The sequence below is a fragment of the Callospermophilus lateralis genome, chromosome 11 (assembly GCF_048772815.1).
Source record: "Callospermophilus lateralis isolate mCalLat2 chromosome 11, mCalLat2.hap1, whole genome shotgun sequence".
Lineage (NCBI taxonomy): Eukaryota > Metazoa > Chordata > Mammalia > Rodentia > Sciuridae > Callospermophilus > Callospermophilus lateralis.
In genome coordinates, this window is record NC_135315.1 from 50,286,500 (window position 1) to 50,308,812 (window position 22,313).

Genomic DNA, 22,313 nt, shown 5'->3' on the forward strand with positions numbered 1-22,313 from the left:
AAATTTCTATCTGTTAAATTGATAATTTACCATGTGTTCCTTTTTTAAAACCATAACTTAAAAAAATTTTTTTAGTTGTGATTGACACACAGTATATTTATTTATTTCTATGTGGTGCTGAGGATCAAACCCAGGGCTTCACACATGCAAAGCAGGTGCTTTACCATTGAGCTACAGCCTCAGCCCCAAAACTATAACTTTTTTTTTTTTAAAGTGATATACTGCTATCCCAGGTCAATGCCAAGATTTAAACAACTCAGGCCAATGCTTGCTCTTCTAAATGGAACTTTTTATCCCTGAATAGAAAGTCTTTACTTATCTCTTTCTCAGAAAGTGTTCACATCATTCTCCTAACCTTTATTACTTCTACCTTCTTTCCATTTTCTGCATTATTCTTTTGTACCCAATCTGTACTTAAAATAAAATTTCCATTTACTGTGTTCCAGCAGTTTAGTTTGTATTTGCTAGAAACGAAGTCCCCTTGAGGCGCTAAGTGCTATTGAGTCTGTTTTTCTGTGGGGACAAGTGCATGGAGTACTGCATACATGGCATACGTTAAAAGTGTCTGAGCGGCAGGCCACTCCCTTTGTGCCAGGCATGTAAGCGGCAGGCTGCTTACCCCGTAGGCACAACCCTGGGCATTAGGGTTGTAGTCCCTGTGCTTGCACCATGGCCCACTCCTCAATTGGTCGCTGCAAGGGCAGTTAGCAGAATTGCATTGATGGCTGCCTGTAATCTGCTTAGCTACTGCCTCAGTATATATACATGGTAACTGTGCAATAAAATCAGACCTGCTTCCTGCTTGGTCTCCAGAGGTCTTGATTAGTGACTCTGGAGCCACACTGTCCTCTACCCTGTTCTGTGGACCTCCTCGCTGGATGAGACAGAGCCCACACACTTTTCAACCTCACTCTTCAAGGATCACCTTTCCCTCCTTGGTTTTACAAGTTATCAATAAACTTTACATCAATGCTCTTACATCAATGATCTTAACTATCTTTATCTATAGATCTTTATCAATCAATAAACTTTACATCAATGATCTTCTCCTGTAATGATTCCATGAAGGAAAGGGAATCTTAATATGGGTCAAAGATTGAAAAATGTGGAATTTGAACATGCCGATGCTCTACTATGTGTCAGTACTGAACCTGTTTAAGACTGCAAAATATTTGATTGTGGGGGTTCTTCTCATCTCTCCCCCACCTCAGAAATAGAATATGCAGCCTTACACTTTCCAACGTGAGCTACATGTACATTGTCTGGATTGTTATCATTGGCTCATGAGTTTCCTTGTCTCCTGCAAATGATGACAACCAACTGTATCATTTCAACTTCTATTAAATGGCACTGACCTCCACATCTCTGCAGCCCAGACCTTCTCCATATCAAAACATAATAGTTTTTATCCTCATTTTTCAATGGACATCTTCACTTGATGATTTCTGAGTCACACAAATTTGAGCTCCATTATCTACTCACATATATTCTTTATCCTACATTCTGTTTCTTGATTCACATAACTTCTATGTAGTTATCCAGAAACAAAATAAAATATTGATACATACTATTACATAAATGTACCTTGAGCTGGGGAACAAAAGTGACCAAATTATATTATGCATACATAACAATGAATCTCACTATTCTATATAATTTAATGCACCTATAAAATAAATGAAAAAACATACATGTACCTTGAAAACAATATGTTAATTGAAATAAGGCAGCTGTAAAGACCATATATTGTATAATTCTATTCATATGAAATATTAAGTCTAGGAAAATAATAAAGATGTACATTGTCTGGATTGTTATCATTGGCTCATGATGTTGTTGCAAACTGCTGAGTATTTGTACATATGGAGAAATAAAGAGTAGTTATTAATTGGGGTAATGATTAGGTTTTAAAATTGTGGTGAAGGGTGCACCAATCTGGGAAAATACACAAAAATAACTATTTAAATGTACACTTTAAATCAGTGAATGAAATGGTATGTATAGTATATGTTAAAAATTTGTGAATAATGTTTTTATAGTTCAGATCGATGGCTACATAGTTACAGTAAGGTAGGAACAAGAAGTTCAGTGTGCTATTTGGCTGATAGGTTACCATAATGTACTGTGCATTTCAATAAGCTGGAAAAAAATTTTTTTTTAATATTTTCCCCATAAAGAAATGGCAAATGTTTGAGGACTTAGAAAACTTAATTTAAACATTATACAATATTTACATTTGTCAAAATGTTGCAAGCTGTCCTGATAATATGTACAATTTTCATGAGTTTTTTCTGTCAGTTTAATATAAATGAAAATAAAAATGAAAAAATATTTTTAAATGTTACAAGCTTTCTGAAGTGTCTATGTGTCCTTTTATTGTGATATTCTTTTGTATCTATCAGAAGATAGTTTTTTTCCTCCCTATAGTTCTTGCACCTAGTTTTCAGTGCAATTGAATATAAGATTCATTTTTTGTTAGATTTTTCTGGTATAAAAGAAATTGATTTAATTTAAATATTAATCCTTTGTCTTGTCACTAATACTTTTTTTGTTGTAGTTTGACACTGAGATTTCAGAGTTTATCTATGATAAAAACTGGTGTTACCTTAACAACCACATGGAGATTAAAAAAAACAATTGACAACAATATTCAAAGGAATATTGTATGTATAGTGCAAAATGGTATAGTCTGCTTCTTTTATATTTGGCAGTTAAAATAATAGAAATTTATTTTCTCTGTGTTCCAGAGAAAAGAAGTTCAAAGTGAGGTGTCAGCAGGGCCTTGGTCCCCATAAGACTGAGCAGACCCTCCCTTGCATCTGCACAGCTCTAGGGGTAGACATCAGGCTGGAGGTTTTTTTAGCTGGTAACTCTATTTCTTTGTTTTCTGCTTTCAGCATCACATGGTGCGCTCTCTGTGTCTCTGCCTTCACAAAGCTTTTTTTTTTTTTCTCTCTCCTTAAATGGGCATTGCTTATATTAGACTAGAGTTCACCACCATGGCTTCATTTTAACTTGAATACAAAATACAAAATAAGGGCATATTCACAAGTGCTGTGGGTTGTGACTTCAACATACCTTTTTGGGTGACACAATTCAACCCATAATAACAGATGTTTAGGTCTTATATGCTGGTGGGACAGGATATAATGGGACCTATTTCTACTAGCTAATTGGGACAGGAGTGGGGGCTAGGTGCGTGCCTGAGCAGGGGAGAGAGGGAAGCAGGATGGACTGGTCAGTGTGAGATCTGTCATATCCCCTGGTTCACTCAAAACAACAACAACAACAAAACAAACAAATAAACAAAAAACAGAGTCTGAGGATTGGAGAAGGGAAACAAGCTCTGCTTTCAGCCAACTCTGTGAGGCAGAGGACACAGAGAGGGACTACTCAGGGGTCAAGTGTTAAAGTGTGCAGGCAGAGAGAGAGAGAGAGGGAGACTTTCTTTGCCTGTTCAAGGAACACAATGCAGCTTTGGCACAAGGAGGGTCTCAAGGACATATACTGACCATCTGAAGCACTTGCAGCCTCAAGATCAAGGGCGCTGGGAGATAGCAGAAATATTAATGGGGGCCATTGCCAATGGCAGAATAGGGCCCTTTCAAGATGGTTTTAGAGAAGATCAAGGGAGAAGTGCAAGTCCCAAATGTGGGGAGCCGCTCTGAATGACCCTTGCCTTCCAGTCCCGAAGCAGGAGGCTCTGAGCAATCACTACATTTCGTGGTAACTTGGGCGTTGCCCAGCTCGGACGGTAAAGGCAGGTCTTCAGGTGTAGGTGTCGCCCCTGGGGTTGTGTTTCATTTACCTGTCCCTTGTAACCCTGCCTCTTCTGGCCTTTTTTTGGATAGAACTTTCTAAAGAACAAGAGTCCCCCAATAAAAGCCCACTTCCAAACGTGCTCTCTCTCTCTCTCTTGCCAGCCTCTCATGACTTTCTCTTGCTCTCCTCTTTGGGGAGCCTGAGACTGAGAGTTGAGAAGCTGTCTTGAAGCTTGTGTAAAGGTAATTTGTGTCTGGGTTTTATTTGATGTCCCTGCAAATTACAAGCGACCTGAAGTTCAGCTGCCCACGCAGGTCGGGGACGGCAAAGCCCCCCAAATCATCATAATCTACTTTTGTGAATACACCCTCCACACACTTACACACAGAAGTGGTTTCTCAAGTAACCACATGGGAGGTTGATATCGTTAATCATTGTATGAGGAAAAGGAAAAGGAGAACACTTGTTTGGAACCTAGAGTTTGAGGTTGTGCATTGTGCTAGTTTTTTTTTTTTTTTTTTTTTTTTTTTTTTTTTGGCTGCGACCCAAACAAGAAAAACTGTGACTTAATAAGAAAGACTTAGAGGAGGAAAAGTTTATTTTAGCTCACAGTTTCACAGGTTCAGTCCTTGGTTGGCCAACTCCATTGTTCTGGGGCCCAGGGTGACAGTCCCTGGACGGGTTAATAAAGCTCTCATTGATTTGAACTTGAACTTAAGAGTGTTTTCTGAACATAATAATCAAGTCTTGTCTGGTGAGTACCTTACTGTGTTATCATTGGTCTTAAGACAAAGGCAAAGTCACTTTCAAGCGACAAATTGTACTTCATTATTTGACCTGTATCTACCCCCACTGTCTCCTCTGTCCCCACCGTGACACTTGCATCCCACTCTCCAGCAATGCTGGACCTAAGATTGTAAATTATTGTCTCTAGCATGTTAGACTCAGTTTCCCCCAGCCTATCACTTTCTCCCCTCTGCTTCCTCTTTGCCTGGCCCATCCTGATTTATCCTGTTATATGGCACTTGCTAACACAAACCTTGCTCTTTTCACCAGATCAAGTGAGTCCTGCTGCAGGTCCCACAGCCTCCTGCACTCATGTCACACCACTGGATGTCCTGATCACTGGTGGGTAGCTGACTTCCCACCAGATTGTAAACTCCATGCAGGAAACTCCTCATGCCTGCCTCATACCTGCAGCAGGGCAGCTCCTGGCATGGTGCCTGATGTGGCCAAGGCTTCTTCAGTATTTGTTGGCTGTCCTTCAGGCTAAGACAGATTCCTTCAACTTTAAAGGCAACAAAGTTCCGTTAGGTTAGAATTACACTCCTGCTAAATCTTTTTGGAATTAGAATTCATTAGACTTACCCATTTGGCCCTAAATTTTGACATTCTAGTACCAAGGTCACACATGTAATTTTGTATTTACAAAAAATATTAGGGTACATGGAATGTGCTATAGTTTTCAGTGATACCAGTGACTAAAAACAACATCCTTTTACTTTAATCCACATGATTCCATTGATATTGATGTGCAAAAAATAAATATGATGAACATTTTGTAAGGTATGGGGAGGAAAGGTGCATTTTTTTAAAGACTTTGCTTCAATTCTTCTTCAGATGTTCACACCATAAGTGATGGTTAATTGTTATATGTCAAATTGGCTACGCCCTGATACCAAATAACAGTTCTAAATGTTGCTGCAAAGGTATTTTTTTTAGAGAGAGAGAGAGAGAGAGAGAGAGAGAGAGAGAGAGAGGGAGAGAGAGAATTTTAATATTTATTTTTTAGTTATCGGCAGGCACAACATCTTTCTTTGTATGTGGTGCTGAGGATCGAACCCGGGCCGCACGCATTCCAGGCGAGCGCGCTACCGCTTGAGCCACATCCCCAGCCCCTGCAAAGGTATTTTATGAGATGGACATCATCACCCTAGGTACATGTATGACTACACATATGGTATGATGCTACCTCGTGTACAACCACAGAAATGTAAAGTTGTGCTGCAATTGTGTACAATGAATCAAAATTTATTCTGCTGTCATATATACCTAATTAAAAAAATAAATTAATTTTTAAAATACATTTAAAAAATTTAAAGAGTATTAAAATTTAAATCATTAGACCTTGAGTAAAGTAGATTACCCTCTGTTTTAGGCAGCTTTTTTGCCGCTGTGACTAAAGGACCTGACTAACACAATCGTAGAGGAGGAAAAGTTTATTTAGGTGTTTAGTTTCAGAGGTTTCAGTCCATAGGAGGCTAGCTTCATTCCTCAAGGCTTGAAGTGAGGTTGAACATTATGGCATAAGAGTGTGGCAGAAGGAAGCAGCTCACATGGTGATCGGAAAGCACAGACAGAGAGAGGTCTTCACTTGCCAGATACAAATATATACCCAAAGCCACATCCCAATTCCCATCTCCTCCAGCCACACCCTACCATTTCAGTTACCACTCAATTAATCCCCATCAAGGGATTAATTCACTGATTGGGTTAAGGCTCTTGTAACATAATAATTTCTTCTCTGAACCTTCTTGAATTGTCTCACATGTGAGCTTTTGGGGGACACCTCACATTCAAACCCTAATACCCTCCCTAATGTGATGAGCCTTGTGCAGTCATTTGAAGGACTTAACAGAAAAATCTTGAGTCTCTAAAGACAAAAATTTCTTCCTCCAGAATATTCTGGACTCAAGATTATAACATTCTCCTCTTTCCAGGGATCCCAGTAGGTGGGCCTGCCCTGCAGATATCAGACTTATCAGTCCCTAGGACCATGTGCAATATATTTTTAAAATAAATCCCCCACCCAAACACACACACTTCTGTTTTCTTCTGCACAACCCAAACTGTTAAATAAACAGAGGAGGCACATTAAGAGATGTAGGAAGCTCATAACTGAGCTCAGGTTGCTGGAAACTTCACTCTGCTGATGGTGTGTAATACAGCTACACCAACAGTTTTTATATGTGGACAAAAGAAAATATCCTCTGAACAAACACTTGCACACTGAGCAACACAACCATAGAAGGCACTACCAGCAGTCACACCACCTCTGGGAGGGAAGGAAACCCAACATGTCTTCCAAAGGCTCAGATCTCAGCATAGGTCCCAGGTCTAACTGTGCTTTAAAGTCTGAATTTTCCCATAATTTTCTTATTTTATAAACACCCTTATCTCTTTATATATAGCTATATGCCCCCATATATATGTGTGTGTGTGTACACACACATAACTTTTTTTTCCTTCTCAAAAATAAAATAGCCATCTCAATCAAGGGAGAGTCTCAGCAGCATTCAGCAGTTGCAGCAGGAGCCATGCCTTCTTTTAAGGTCAGAGACATGCAGGACAAAGAGAATAATATGCAGCAGGGACAGGGAAAGATTTTTTTTTTAAGGGAGGAAAGTGATAAGGCTGAGCATGAGGCAGCAGATAACCAGGTTTTTTTTGTGGCTTAAAAAATTGTTGTTAGCTCGCATTGCTTTTGTAGTTCTGAAGATGATGCACAGCGTTTATGACAAGGGATTAGCATTGCTCTGGGATGAGGCAGTATGGACTTAGCCTTGGAAAAGGAGGAAAATTCTGAGGCTACATGAAGCTTGGGCTGGAACTGACTCAAGAGGGACTTGGGAAGGCAGAGGACAGCAAAGAAACGGTCATTCAGAGGCTGGATGAGGACACCAGTTCTGTTTTTGAGAAATGGCAAGTCCTTCTCCCTTTGTATTGGAGCGTCTCTGTGGTCCTGGCTACTTGCTGGAATCATCTGGCTAATTTATTTTAAGCTTGACCCTGAACAAGGAGCCAGTACAAATATTCAGAGTCAGGAATCTGATCCTCCTTGTCAATGTGCCCTGATATTACTTCTTGGGAGGTCACAGTCCAGGAAGCCAGATGGGTAGGAAGTATGTGACCCTCACCCTATGCTCCAAGTGAGGGCTCCCCTGGCCTTGTCTCCCACACTGCTGATGTCCACCTCCTGGCAGAAGCAAGCCAGCAGCAGAGCTTCATGCAAACACGCCCTGCTCCCATCTCTCTGCAACAAAAGGCACTGAGGTCAATGGGGAGGCCATGCCCACAGGTTCACTGAGCACATGCCTGGCCAGCTTCAAAACAGCAAGGGCTCCAGGTTGGCCCAGTTGGAGATCTCCCCCTGTAATCAAGGCCACACCTCTGGCAGCACCTGGAGACCCGAGAGTTCAGGGGGAGGAAGGAGGCAGTGCTGGAGGCCCAGGGGGGAACCCAAGACAGCCAGGCCCTCATCTGCTGAAGATGGAGCAAGGCTGTAGACAACTTAGTATTTAATTTGAATAAAGAGTACAAAAATCCAACGTCATCCAAATATTACGGAGATTAAAAATCTCACCATTTGATTTTATAAGTCCTGAAGGAAAAAATAAGCTTGAAATAGTAAGCCACAAAAATAACGTTGAAACTACTCTTTAGCTTTGAAGACCCTTATATTGACTTTGGCAAGTTTTATGCCAAATGCAATGCTAGTAGTATTCACATTGTATGTTTTATCATTTTACATGTTTTTGTGTTTGGGATTGGACCCAGAGCTGCATACATGCTGGGTAGTAAACCACCAATGAGCTATACCTCAGCTCCTAACTTTTTTCTTCCCACTGAGTCAACACAGTTTACTACTGACTTGCACTTTCACTTCCACACAGACTATTTTAAAGAGCTACAACAACTGAAGGAGGGAGGGGGGACAGGTGCCTCTCAGGAGCTAAGACCCCTAGGACAGCTTTCCTGGAACAGGGCAAGGGAAGGAGCATTAATTAGGCTGTCAATCTCCAGGCACCAGCTCTCCACCTGGACGCTCACAGCAAGCCAGCAGCTCCTCACACATGAATACACACACACACACACACACACACACACACACACACACTTAATAAAAATAGTATATCATCTTCACAAGGAATGAAAACTTGTCTGGAATATGTACAGCAGAGGGTCTGGGGTGGCCGGTGATATGCTGGGACCCCCAGGGATGAGACAGGACAAGGCTGGAGTAGAGGGAGGCCCGAAGGGTTCTTGGCCAGGCCACTTTGACCTTGGTAGCCCTGATGCCCAGGATGGACAGTAGGGCAATATCTACCTGGTCAGGCAACACAGGCCCCTCCAGTCAACCCCATCCATTGGCCTGTGCCCTAAGGTCTCCTTCCCACCATTCCTTCCTGCATTAGGGAAGACCCCAGGGCTCCGACTGCTGTTCCCTATATTTCCCCTTTACATCCGGGGTGAGGCCCCTGAATCCCTGTACCCAATGGACAGTAGCCCAGTGCAACGATGCCACAGGATGGTCCTGTAGGAAGTGAGGCAGCTGAGGCCATAAATAGCTCTGAGGCAACTGTCTTGGGCCCAGGTGGTCCCTCGGTCATGGTCATGGGAGCCAGGAGAGAGGAGGGAAAGGGACTGGGGGGGTGTTAAACTACAAGGGCCATCCTAGGTTTAGCATGGGGGTACTTCCTGAAGTGATAGCACCCTCCCTCTTAATTGGGACTGGCTTCTAGCCAGAGGCCTCTGGGAAATATTCACACTAGGAGGGGGGACTTGGTCCAGGCCAGAGGTGAGGAGGAAGTCCTGATCCTTGCTTCTTTATCCCAAGCAGCCTGAATTCCTAATTAGTCAAAAGTGGCCTCTAAATGGTTCTTGGGGGCAGAGATGGAAGGAATAGGTCCAGAGGGGATGGAAAATGATGATCAACTCTGAGGCTACAAACATCAAAACAACAACAAAAAAAGACAATATAGTTTTTTCCTAGTGAAGTGGGTCAAAAACTGTTCTAGCTCTTTACCAAGAAAGCAGTCTCACAGGCTAAGGGGTAGTAAGGATTCTACCAACGAGGTAGGGCCCTCCTGATCCTAGCTGCCCCTACCCCCTGCCAGCCTTGAAAGGGCAGATTTTAGGGAAAATTTGTAGACTTTGAGGCCAAGAGAACTGAGGTATGCAGGTAGGTGGCTGTCACAGAAGCGTGGTAGATCTAGAAAACTAATTGCAGGGAACCAGGTATAGGCCCAAGCCAGTGATGGACGGTGGGCGTGGCCTGCCTGTAATGGTTCTCCTGGTGACAATGCTGGCTGGACAAGGGATGTGGTGAGGTGGGGTGGAGTGAGAGGGAGGGTGAGTGGGTGGTCAGTGTCTGGTCATTTCCAGTGAACAGTCAGACCAGCAGAATCATGCCAGCCACAGTCATGCCCGTCAGGAAACAACGGTTGAAGCACTCCTGGCCCTTCTAGCTCTTCACTGCAACATTATTCCCATAGAGTTCCCCAAAAGTGTCCCATCCACCATTCTCCTGGATCCAAGTCTCTAGGTGATCATTCAGGTAAATGGCCATCCAACTCAACAATACCTGCATCTCCTTGTCTATGCATTCCACGAACTATGTTCCCTGAAGGACAAAAAATGCCACAATGTGACCCCAGTTTACCTCATCCTGGAAGAGTTCATTCACTACCTGTTCAAAGCTCTGATGATCCCAGAGTGATGTGGAGCTGGGACATCACGTCACCGAATGCCTTCCAGCACCATAGTTCAAACTTGTCACCTGCCTCCCTTAGTGCTTGCTTCACTCCTGCCATGGGGGCACCTCCAGGGCATCCAAACTCCTGCTGTGGCCATGGCTCCACTCACCATGGGGCTGTCCATCAGATGCCAGGATGGGTTTCCATTGATGGCACTGGTGGGCTCCGCCTCTGATTCAGTCCCTTCTGGGGCTTCAATCTTATTCTCTTCCACTTCACTAAACTGACTCCAGCTGTATTCTTTCTGGGAAAGCTTGTAGGACAGAAAGTCAATCACTAGCTCCTGGTTGCTCTGAGCCATTTTTAAAATAGAGATGGGCTCAATCAGTCCAGTGTCCAAAACATCTGCTCACTCACTGTGTCTGATCTCTGCTTAATGATTCTCTTCTAAGATCCAAAGCCAAGATAAGATTCTGAGAGGACGGGCTGCTCTTTGTTGAATTCCAGACCCTACTTCCTCCACAGTGCCCGCCCACTGCTCCCGGTCTGGTCTCTGCCTGTGCTGCCACCTACCAGTTGCACAGCATGTCCTCTCCAAGATGGAAGAGGCATGTAAGGTCGCCACCGCCGACGCTCAATAATCTCCCTAGACATGATTCTCTGCAATGCTTTCTGGCTTTCTCTTGCTGCCTGATTTCTGGACTCAACAGGAGACTTTAAAAATGGTAAATGGCTAGTTTCCCCTTAATGGAAACACATGAGGATGATGGCAACGTTAAATTCAAATTTGTAACTTAAAAACAAACAGCATTGACAAAGATGTGACGATCAAACACATGTATGTATGCCTTTGGGTTTACACATGCACAGTTCTGCTAATGAGGACCAGGGCCAGAGCAGGCAGCAACTTCGCTGCAAATCTCTAAGCCAGCCTCAGCCTTGGTGCTCCTTACCCCAGCAGCTAGGCCAGAGGCCACATGAACTTCCCTTAAGCAGGAACAGCAGGTGCCTTGGGCAGTGTGGGACAACCCTTTTCTGAACATTATTCTGCTTTCAGGAACTTAGCTCAGACCTGTTAAAGGAATATGCTACAATACTTGACCTAAATAAAGGTTTTGAAGGTGGCAAATAAGAGAAACTAAAGATGAGTCAAAGCCAGAGAAAGAACATATAGTTCTAAAACCTTTTACTCTTTTCCTTTTGCTGGCTGGTGTGAGAAGTTCTGGTTTGGTGACAAAAGAGGCAACTATTTGGTCAGTGAAAGGCTTGCAGCTTGAGAGATGCCAATGTTGTCCATCTCATGAATTCTGATCCTTGGCCGAGTCTGTTGGGGGGCACAGCATGAGAAGTGGGCAGAAGTCAACCCCCACACAGACACTTGTCCATGGAAGAGACTTTGTGCCACGTCTAGAACAGCTGGGCGGGACAGAGGTGTCCTGAGAAAAAGCATCTGCTGCAAAATAATAACTATTAATAAAAACAAATCTGAGAGCATTAGGAGGAGAGGAAGCAAGACCAGTTACCCAGGTTTGCCCTGGGATTCTCTTAAAGCCTCTTCCAATTTCTGTCTAAACTTGTCGTGCTTCTTCTGCACTTGCTGGATTTTGTCCTGTTCCTCCTTTTCCAAGATCCTTAGGAAGTTCTGGAGCTCAGGGATGAAGAATGTGTCCCACTCCCCTCTCCAGTTTCATTCTCCTTTAGCACAAAGTTGAGGACATCTGTGTCTGGCCGGCAAGGAGGCACAGATAGAGGGAGCAGTCAGCAACAAAGAGTTTCTAGAAGAGGACTTGACCATCCTTGTGTATTTGCTTAAAAAGTGCAAACTTTGGGGGATTTTCCACTACCATAAACCTCTTGAGCAGCCCCTGGATGACCTTGCAGACTGTGATTGTGCTGCTGATGGGCAGCTACTAGATGATATCCAGTGGCATGTAGAAAGATGTCCGCTTGTCCGTCATCGCCCCAGGTTCACCTCCTTGATGGCATCGTTGATGGACTGGGCCCTGATCCCAGCAGGCACTGCCATGGGCCGCAGAAGTTTCAAATGCACTTTGATGAAACCCGTGTAGGTGCCATCTTCGCTCAGCTTCATGTCCAGGCAGTTCTTCTCCAGGCTATTGTGGCTGTTGATATGCTTGATCTCCTGCAGTGTAGGCAGAGGAGATTCCCGAGATTCCCTCCTCCACTATCTTACAGATGTTCTCTGACAGATGCCTGCTCTTCACATTCCTTAAAAAGGTCCTCTTGGCCAGTGAAGAAACAATCTTCCAACTCCTCCTCTAGGCTGCAGTACTTCTTACTGCTCATGCTCCAGCTGCACCAGAGCTGAGCCGGCGGGCGGGGCCGCCTGCTTTTGTCAGTAGGGCGCGAGTGGCCCAGGCGGCCCGACTGTCCCCGCGCACTGCCTGAACTTGCACAGCTGATGGATCAGCCCCGGGGGTCAGGACCCTGCGCCGAACTCACGCGCCTTGCTCTTGGCCGCTCTGGGCATCTGCCATTTCATCTCCGGCCGCACTGCACTAGCTGGCTAGCTCGCTCAGCCCAGGGGCGCCATCTCCTCTGTTTTTGAAGAATTGTCGAATAAATTCTCCAGAACAGCTGCACAATTTTACATCCCCACCAGCAATGTATGGGAGTTCCAATTCCTCCGCATTCTTACCAATATTTTTTTTCCCATTTTTAAAAGCTAAAATCAACCTGGTGTACAACTAGCATTTTGGAAAGCATTCCTTGAAACTTTTAAGATCTGTAGAGGATGACTGATGACATTGAACATCTTTTCATGGACACTGGGCCAAATGGGGCCATTTATACATCTCTTTTGGAGAAATATTCCTTGAGTTCCTTTGCACATTTTAATTGGGCTTTTTGTCTTTAACACTTAGTTGTGAGAATTCTTTATACATTTCTACATATTAATACTCTTACAAACTGATATGCAAATGTTTTCTCCCATTTGTAGGTTGTTTATTAACTTTTCAGATAGTGTTTGTTGATACATACATGCTTTTTATTCATCTATTCTTGCTTCTGTTGTGAGGTTCTTTTTTGTTGTTGTTGTTATTGTTGTTTGTTTTGTTTTGGTCATAATCACAGAACCACAGCTAAATCCACCTTCGTGAAGATTACTCTTACATTCTAGGAGTTTCATAGTTTTAATTCTCATATTTAAATCTTTCAGTAATGTATGTGTTACCTGTTTGTATGTCTTCTTTTGAGAAATATCTATTTCAGGGCCCTTGCCCATTTCTTAAGGGGATTATCAATTTTCTTTCAATAGAGTTTGTGTTCCTTAAATATATTGGATATTAATCTCTTATCAAATGCATGACTTGCTAACAAAGAATATTTGTATATTTTATTTTTCTTTATTTCTTTCATCAGTGCTTTGTATTTTTTGCTCCTATAGATCTTTGATGTATTTTTGTTAGATTTATAACAAAATATTACACTTTACGGGGATGAGAATAAAAATGACATTGTGTTTTTAATATAAAATTCCATTGTTAGAGTGAAGGAAATCAACTGACTCATGTATATTAGCTTGGATCATACAATCTTCCTATAACCCATTTGTTAGTTATGGAGTTATTTTGTGAACTTTTTTTGGTTTACTACTTAGAGGACCATGTCAGCATCAGACACAGTTTTATTTCTACTTTTCCAATCTATCACTATTTGTTTTTCCCCTCTTATCACATTAGCCATGATTCTAGTACTATGTTGAAAAGCGGAGATGATAAGCAACAAGCTTGTCTTGTTTATGATTTTAGGGAGAATGTATCAAGTTTCCCACCATTAAGTATATAAGCTGTAGGTTATTTGGTAGCTATTCTTTCTGAAGTTGAGGTTCTTCCTATCTATAACTAACTTATAACTAACTTACCAAGGTTTTTTTTTTTTTTTTCATGAATGGGTACTGGATTTTGTCAAGTGATTTTTCTCTGCATTTATTGATTTGATCATGGGATTGTTTTTTCTATAGGTTGTAATGTAATGGATTTTACATTATTGATTTTTGAATGTTGAACCAGCCTCATATATCACTTGGATAGATTTCACTTGGTCATGGTTTATAATTCTTTTTATACATGATTGTATTTCATTTGCTAATATTTTTGGTTGAGAATTTTTACATCTGTATTCATGAAAGATATTTGACTGTACTTTTCTTATAATGTCTTTATTGGGTTTTGGTATTCTGGTAATTCTGTTCTCATAGGATGAAATAAGAAGTATTCCCTCTTCTTCTTTATTCCAAAGAGGGTCTACAGAATTGGTATCATTTTCTCCTTAAATGTTGGTAGAATATACCCAAATATACTATTTGGGCTTGGCACTTTCTCTTTTGGAAGGTTACTTATTGACTCAATTTCCTTGATTGGTACAGGCCTATTCTGATCATCTATTTCTTCCTGGGTGCACTTGTGAGATTTTTTTTTTCTTTCAAGGAATTGGTCTCTTGCATCTAGATTAGTGAATTCATGGTAATATAGTTGTTCACAATATTATTTTATTCCTGATGTAAGTATTTATGTCATTTGTCTCTATCTCTTTCTTTCTCTCTCTTAGTCTGACTAGGGGCATCTTAATTTCATAGATCTTTTCAAAGAAGCAGCTTTTAGTTTTACTGGTTTTCTTTATTGATTTCCGCTTCAATTACATTGATTTCTATTCTCATTCTATTATTTATTTAATTCTGTTTAATTTAAATTTAATTTACTCTTCTTTTTCTAACTTGATAAAATAGAAGTATGGACAATCATCTTTAGATATTTTTTACTTTTGAATACATGCATTTAATGCTATAAGTTTTTCTCTAGGGACTGCTTTTGTTGCATCCTGGTAATTTTTATAAGATGTACTTTCCTTTTCATTGAGTTCAAAATAATTTTAAGGATTGTTTGAGAATTGAAAAATTGACCCTTTTATTATTATGTAATGAGAAAGGGCAAAAAAAGAACATGACAATTACTTCTGGAATTTTTCATTACATATTGTAGGACTGTGGTTTAGTGGAAGTAACTGCAATCAGGAAAAATGAGAACATGGATAAGTGGGACTATTGTGTCTCAAAACTATAAAACACTGATTAAAGAAACAAAAGATGTAAGAAATGGAAATGCATACTATGGTCTGGACTGGAAGACTCAATATTCTTAAGATGTTGACTCTTCAAAAACTTCTCTCAGGATTCAGAAAAATTCCAATCATAATTCCAACAAGATTCTTTTGTGTACAAAATGATGATCTTACTATAGAATTTATGCGTGAAGGCAAAGCTAGAAATTAAAATCAGTTTTGAAAGAGAAGAGCAAAATAGAAAGTTTCACATTTCTTATTTCTAGTCTATTAAGTGACAATGACCAAGTAAGTGTGATATTAAAGAAAAGATAGAAACATACATCACTATTGAGAGTCATAATAGCATACAATGCAGAACTAGATTCACGCTTATATCCTCCATTGATTTTTAATACTGTAACCAAGGCAAATCAGTGGAATATAGCCTTCAACAAATGATGCTGGAGAAATCAGATTTCTCATGCTAAAGAAACAAAACAATAACAACAACAACAACAAAACCCTTTACTCCATTCCTCTCATTCTATAAAATAATTAACTTAAAATGTATCATAGACCTTGTTATTTGTGTGAGTATGAGGAGAGTTCCCATGACATCTTTCTCTGGAGTCAGAAAAATCCCAGAGACAGATGCAGTGGCACACACCTATAAGCCCAGCGTCTTGGGAGGCTGAGGCATGAAGATTGTGAGTTCAAAGCCAGCCTCAGCAACTTAGTGAGGCACTAAGCAACTCAATGAGACTGTGTCTCTAGATAAAATACAAAAAAGGGCTGGGGATATGGCTCAGTGGTTGAGTGTCCCTGAGTTCAATCCCAGTACCAAAATAAAATAAAAAGTCCCAGAACAAAAATTAAAGAACAGGTGGAGAAGGACTGAAGGAAGGTGATGTCAAGTTGCATCCTCTCAAGCTGGTTGAAGCCAGTGCAGAGCTGGTTCCTGCAGCTGTGGCTGAACGAAGCGATGAGACTGATGAACCTAAAATGTTGTATCAATATATATATATATATATATATATATATATATATATATATATATATATATATATATTGCTCAAAGTATGTGCTCTTTTGCCAGGAACATAGAACATGACATTAGGAAGTCATCTGATATATATGAAGAGTATTTGGGAGGGTGTTAATGATGGGTGCTATGAAGGTTTTCCTAGAGAGGTATGGAGGCAAAAGTAACTAAATAATGTGGAATCTGGGCTTCTTTTTCTAACTTGACCTGAGACAGTATTGGACATGATGTGGGGGTGTTCATCTTTTTTCTTATTCCTGTCCTTTCCTTATATAGGCATATATGAGCAGGCTGCACCAGCACAGAACTCCTGCCCATTCCCCAAGCAGCCAGTGATTAAGCATCCATCCCTGAGCTTGTTTCCATCCTCAGTGTTCCCCAAAGAATAGTCAGGTGTGATCTATGGCTATAATCACTCACTGCGGCAGAACTCTGAGAAAATTGTCCTAGTGAGATCCTGAGTAATTACTTTGTTTATAATTAGTTACCCCAGGATCTGAAGTCCATCGGGAGCCGGTTCCCTATGGTGCAGCAATGAATAGCAAGAGATATGAGCTGGGGTGGTGTAGACACAGATTATGACTATAGAGGTTTTTACTTCACATGCCTACAATGAATGAAGGGAGATGGATCTCAGGTCAGAGGTCACTCTTAGAAATCCTAGGTAAATCAAGAAGGGTGGTGCTTATTTCAACTGTAGTGTCTTTTTAATCTGAAGGTATAGTTTTTCCAGGTTATGCATTCTCTAGGATTTTTTTTTTAATGGGATGGCTTATCTGTTCTATACCCCTCTGCCTCTCACATCTTCCCAACATTCTATAAGTATTTTGTCTAATGTCTACAAGTTGAATTGTTAATGATAACATTCATAAATATCAATGTGCAGTATATCTTATGATACAACAACAAGATTATATAATTTCAACATAATGACAGCTCTGTGAGCTAGGTAGGCTTTAATGCAATAGAGTTTAAATAGAATTGCTTTCTTTTAAAATCATCTGTAAAGAATTAACATTTTTTGGACAGCCCCCCTCTTAAGACATTGTGATTAAATTTTTCTGAGAGGATCCAATAATCTGCAGTTTAAAGAAAATGTTTGTCCTTCCTATTCCTGTTCAACCCATCTACCAAAGCATTGACTTTCTGTGGGTATTAAGGAAAAATATAAAACCTGAACCATGAAGTCAGAATAAGTATTTTAACATTATGCCCAAGTGAGTTGCATGTACACTAAAGTCTAGAAGCCCTGCCCTCATTGATTCCTATGTACACCCCGCACTGAGAATTCCTGATTTCAAGGGTCAGGGAGACATGAAGGTTAATCCATCCTCAGCACAGCAGCTGAAAGTGATGCCTCTTGTTTGTGACTCCTAGACACACTCTTGACATCCGGGATGGAAAGAAAAATTGTGAGAAGCCAGATATGTGATTTGCAGTAGACATTTTCTTCCCATTGCAATGCCAGCAGATAATGTTCAAATGTAAAAACTGCTAATGCAGCAGAATTAAACACCACTAGCAGGGTGAAGATCCCAGTGGTTGGCTTCCATTATGTCTTTTTAGTTAAGGAGCTCCTTACATCTCTTAATGCCCCTCCTCTGATTTATTTGTCATATTTGGGGTACAGTTATATTAGAGTCAGAATTTTCCAGAAATCAGAACCAGACCATTTACATAGATAAATATGTGTAGATAAAGAGGAAGGGGTAGAGAAGAACGGGATAAAGAGTGAAAAAGAGATTCATTTTAAGAAATTAACTCTCATGATCATGGGACTGGCAGGTCTGAAATCTACAGGGCAGGTCAGTAGAGCAGATGCCCAGTAGTGTTGATGCTACCATCTTGGGTCTGAAGGCAAACTGGAGTAGAACCCTTTTCTCTTCAGCAGACTTTCCTTTTAAGGCAAGACACCCCCCGCCCCAAGAAGGGTGATTTGTTTTATTGATTTGAATGCTAATCATAATACAATGCCTTCCCAGAACCATCTAGATTGGTGTTTGACTAAAGCAAGGTGGTGTGGTTTGGATCTGGAATGGCCACCAATCTCATGTGTTCAGAGGTGGGGCTTTGGGGAAGTGATTGGATCATAAGGCCTCTGACTTCATCAGTGGATTAGTCCATTGAGGGTGGAATGAGCCGTAGGGAGGTGGGACCTAGATGGAGGAAACAGGTCACTGGAGACAAGCCCTGGAAGGAGTTTATCTCTGGGCCCTTCCCTCCCTCCTTACTCTCTTTCTGCTTCCTGGCTGCCATGAGCTGAGCAGCTTTCCTTCACCACACCCTTACATCATTTTGATCTGCCTTACCTTAGGCCTATAACAACAGAGCCCAGACACCCATGGACGGAAACCCTAAACTGTGAACCAAAATAAACTTTCCACCTTTAAATTGCTTATGTCAGGGATTTTGGTCATAGTGATGAAAATCTAACTAAGACTTACACATTAGGTACCAGGGTCTAGCCGAGTTGAAAGGAAATGAAACTAACCATCACATGGGCTATGGATAGTGGAGGAAGAACTCAATTAAGGGCTTGAAGGTAGAATTGTTTTTGTTTCCCCCATAATTTCTAAAATTACCATCATGTTAATTTTTCCCCACACCAATATCAATGACATAAGGTGAAATGAAGCATAAAAGATTTTTAGATGAGGTGCTGTGGTTGTAGCTCAGTGGTAGAGTGCTGGTCTTGCATGTGTGAGGCCCTGGGTTTGATTCTCAGCACCACATAAAAATAAACAACAAAAAAATAAAGGTATTATGTCCATCTACACTAAATAAATAAATAAATAAGATTAGAAACCTCCTAGGTTCCTAGGGACTTAAAGAAAGGGGGAGTTTTAGACCAACTCAATACAAAGTAGTGAAATGAGCAGTAGATCTGATGTACCCTGATGTTTTTCATGTTTGCAAAATTACATCCATGAAGTTTGTAACAGAGTGTCAAAATACATAGCTAAATGGTAAAGAAGTGAGTTCTTGTTCTGGAAACAATTGATAGTAGCAGCAATTTTAACTTGATAGAGTTTTGCTGTCTTTTAAGGTGAAGGAATGCGTGCCTCAGCCTGAAAGGCAGTCAGTAAGTATTTATGGGACACTGACCACGTCAGGGTCCATGCCAGGGGCTTGCCCTGCTGCAGTATGAGGCAGACCTGACTTTTCTTCATGGAGTTCCTAATCAATGGGAAGTCAGCCATCAACCAGAGATCAGGGCACTGAGTGCCATGAGATGAGTCCAGGATGCTGTGGAAACTATAGCACGATACCAGGAAGGTTTAGCTTAGCAAGTGCCACGTAATACCCCTGAAAGATGAGAGGGTAGGCCAGGTGAAGAGGGAGGCAAGGAAAGCAGGTGGGAGGCAGGAGAAACAGCAAGTGCGAAACACTGGAGCCTAGAAATGATGGCTTCAGCCCAGCACTGCTGACAGGGGAGGCAAGAGGCATTGTGCAGCCAGGAGGAGAGGCTGAGGAAGTGGGAAAGGATCAGGTAATGAAGTGTCTTTTGTGCTCCTGAAGGGAACTTTGCCTTTTTTCTTAAGAGCACTGAGAATCTATCACTGGATGTAACCAGAAGAGAGGGATGACCAGATTTCATCTTATAATGTCACAGTGCAAAAGAAAGTATTTGGAGGAGAAGGGTATTGAAGCTTAGAAGCAGGAATTTAAGAGGCAGTTCGCACAGTTCAAGTGACATAGGAGGTCAGCTTGTCTAAGGTAGTGATGTTTGGAACAAAGAGTGGATGAATTCAGAATGCAGTGCAGACTCTGTAGGACTTTCTGGGTTGGGTATGGATAGTGAGAGAAATGAGTGAGTGAAACAAAACTCTCAGGTTTCTGAGTTTGAGCCTGAATTCCTTTTACTTAATATGAGAGACAGGAGGACAGGGTTGGGAAAGGAGCAGGCAGAGATTATGAATTTCACTTGGGATCTGTTTTACTTACTATACCTGTGGTACATTCAAGGGAAGATAGTCATTAAGCCTTAAAATAGGGTTCTGTAGGATAGAAAGAGGTCAACTCCTGAGTTTTAAATGATATTTGAATCCTTGAAGTACATGAGTTTTTCTTGGGAGTATATGTTGAATTAGAAGACTGCAAAATTTAGAAAAATTCCTAAAGAGCATTAGCATGTCAGAAACTGAAAAAGCAGGACCCAGTTATAATCACTGAGGGTGACTGGCCTGGCAGAAAAGCAAAAACCAAACCAAACCAAACCACATCAATACATTTTGTGTGTCAGAATGTTTACAAAAGAATGGAATATTATAGCATGTTAAAAAGAAGTGAAGCAAATGTCATGTCTTGTTTTAAAGATTATAATTATTCACATTGTGATATAAGATGGTAATTATTGCAAAGAGAGTGAAATAAAGATTTTTTGAAAGACCCCTAACAGGTTATATATCATAGAAATATGTAATTTTATTTGAGTTTCTAAAGGACTGTATTATTTTCTCTTTAAGAGACTGGAGACAGAGCATGATAGGAAGGAACCAAACTCTCATCTCAGAGTTTCTCCTCCTAGGCCTGCCCATTCAGCCAGAGCACCAAAACCTGTTCTATGCCTTGTTCCTGCCTATGTAACTTGCCTCTGTCCTAGGGAAGGTCCTCCCCATCATCCTCATTCACCTGGACTCCCATCTGCACACACCTATGTATTTGTTTTTCAGCAACTTGTCTTTTTCTGGCCTCTGGTTTCCTCTGTGACCATTCCTAAATTGTTGCAGAACATGCAGATCCAAATTCCCTCCATCCCCTATGCAGGCTGCCTGACTCAAATGAACTTCCTCCTGTTTTTTGGAGACCTGGAGAGCTTCCTCCTTGTGGCCATGACCTATGACTACTATGTGGCCACCTGCTTCCCCCTGCACTACATCACCATCATGAGCCCCAAGCTCTGTCTCTCCCTGGTGGTGCTGTCCTGGGTGCTGACCATGCTCCATGCCCTGTTGCACACTCTGCTCATGGCAAGACTAGTTTTTTGTTTTTTTTGTTTTTTTGTTTGTTTGTTTTGTTTTTTTGTGATGCTGGGAATTGAGCCCAGGGCCTTGTGCATGTGCGGCCATCACTGTACCAACTGAGCTATAACCCCACCTAAGACTGTCTCTTTTGGGTGGATGATATGATCCCCCACTTTTTCTGTGACTTGTCTGCTGTGCTGAAGCTGGCCTGCTCTGACACTCATGTCAAGGAGCTAGTGATATTTATCATGGGAGGACCGTTGTTGTCTTCCCATTCCTACTCATCATTATATCTTATGCATGAATTTTCTCCTCCATCCTCAAGGTCCCTTCTTCCCGTGGTATTCACAAGGCCTTCTCCACGTGTGGCTCCCACATTTCCATGGTGTCACTGTTCTTTGGGACAATTATTGGCCTCTATTTATGTCCATCAGCTAATAATTCTACTGTGAAAGAACCCATCATGTCTCTGATGTACACGATGGTGACTCCCATGCTGAACCCCTTCATCTACAGCCTGAGGAACAGAGACGTGAAGGGAGCCCTAGGAAGAGTTGTTTGTAAAAAGAAAAATCTCTTCTGTGTTTGATGGAAACACTTGTGATTTTCATATCAATTTTTTCCAGTGAATGTATGGATATTAATATTGTAATATTATTCCAGATTTTTCCCCTCACCTTGGGAACCTTTGCTGATGTAACACACTCACTACACAGTGGTTCAAACGTAAAGGAGAGGAAGCTTGGCTGAGCAGTTCACCTAGGGAAGGGGGTCTTGGTGATCTGATTTTGCCTTTCTTTGTCTTTCCCAAGTGATCCTGGGAAAGCCAGGTGTAAGAATTACTGTTTGATGTGATGTCCATGCCTGACATCCTTAAGTTATCCCAAGATCTTATCATTTTATCCAGAACTCTGCTTTGTCTCTGGTGTAGTTTTTAAATAGTGCTCTATAATCTTAGGTTAATATTAAATAAGATACAAAAATCTCAACCTTGTGGGTGAGAGC

At 41.3% G+C, this 22,313-nt stretch overlaps 3 pseudogenes; 1 reads left to right on the top strand and 2 right to left on the bottom strand.

Moving 5' to 3' along the window:
* Positions 1-9,754: 9,754 nt before the first annotated feature.
* Positions 9,755-10,599, bottom strand: LOC143642312 (bcl-2-like protein 1 pseudogene; annotated as a pseudogene).
* Positions 10,600-11,757: 1,158 nt separating this feature from the next.
* On the bottom strand, positions 11,758-12,545 carry LOC143642349 (ras association domain-containing protein 5 pseudogene; annotated as a pseudogene).
* Positions 12,546-20,826: 8,281 nt separating this feature from the next.
* On the top strand, positions 20,827-21,897 carry LOC143642313 (olfactory receptor 1468-like; annotated as a pseudogene).
* Positions 21,898-22,313: the final 416 nt, after the last annotated feature.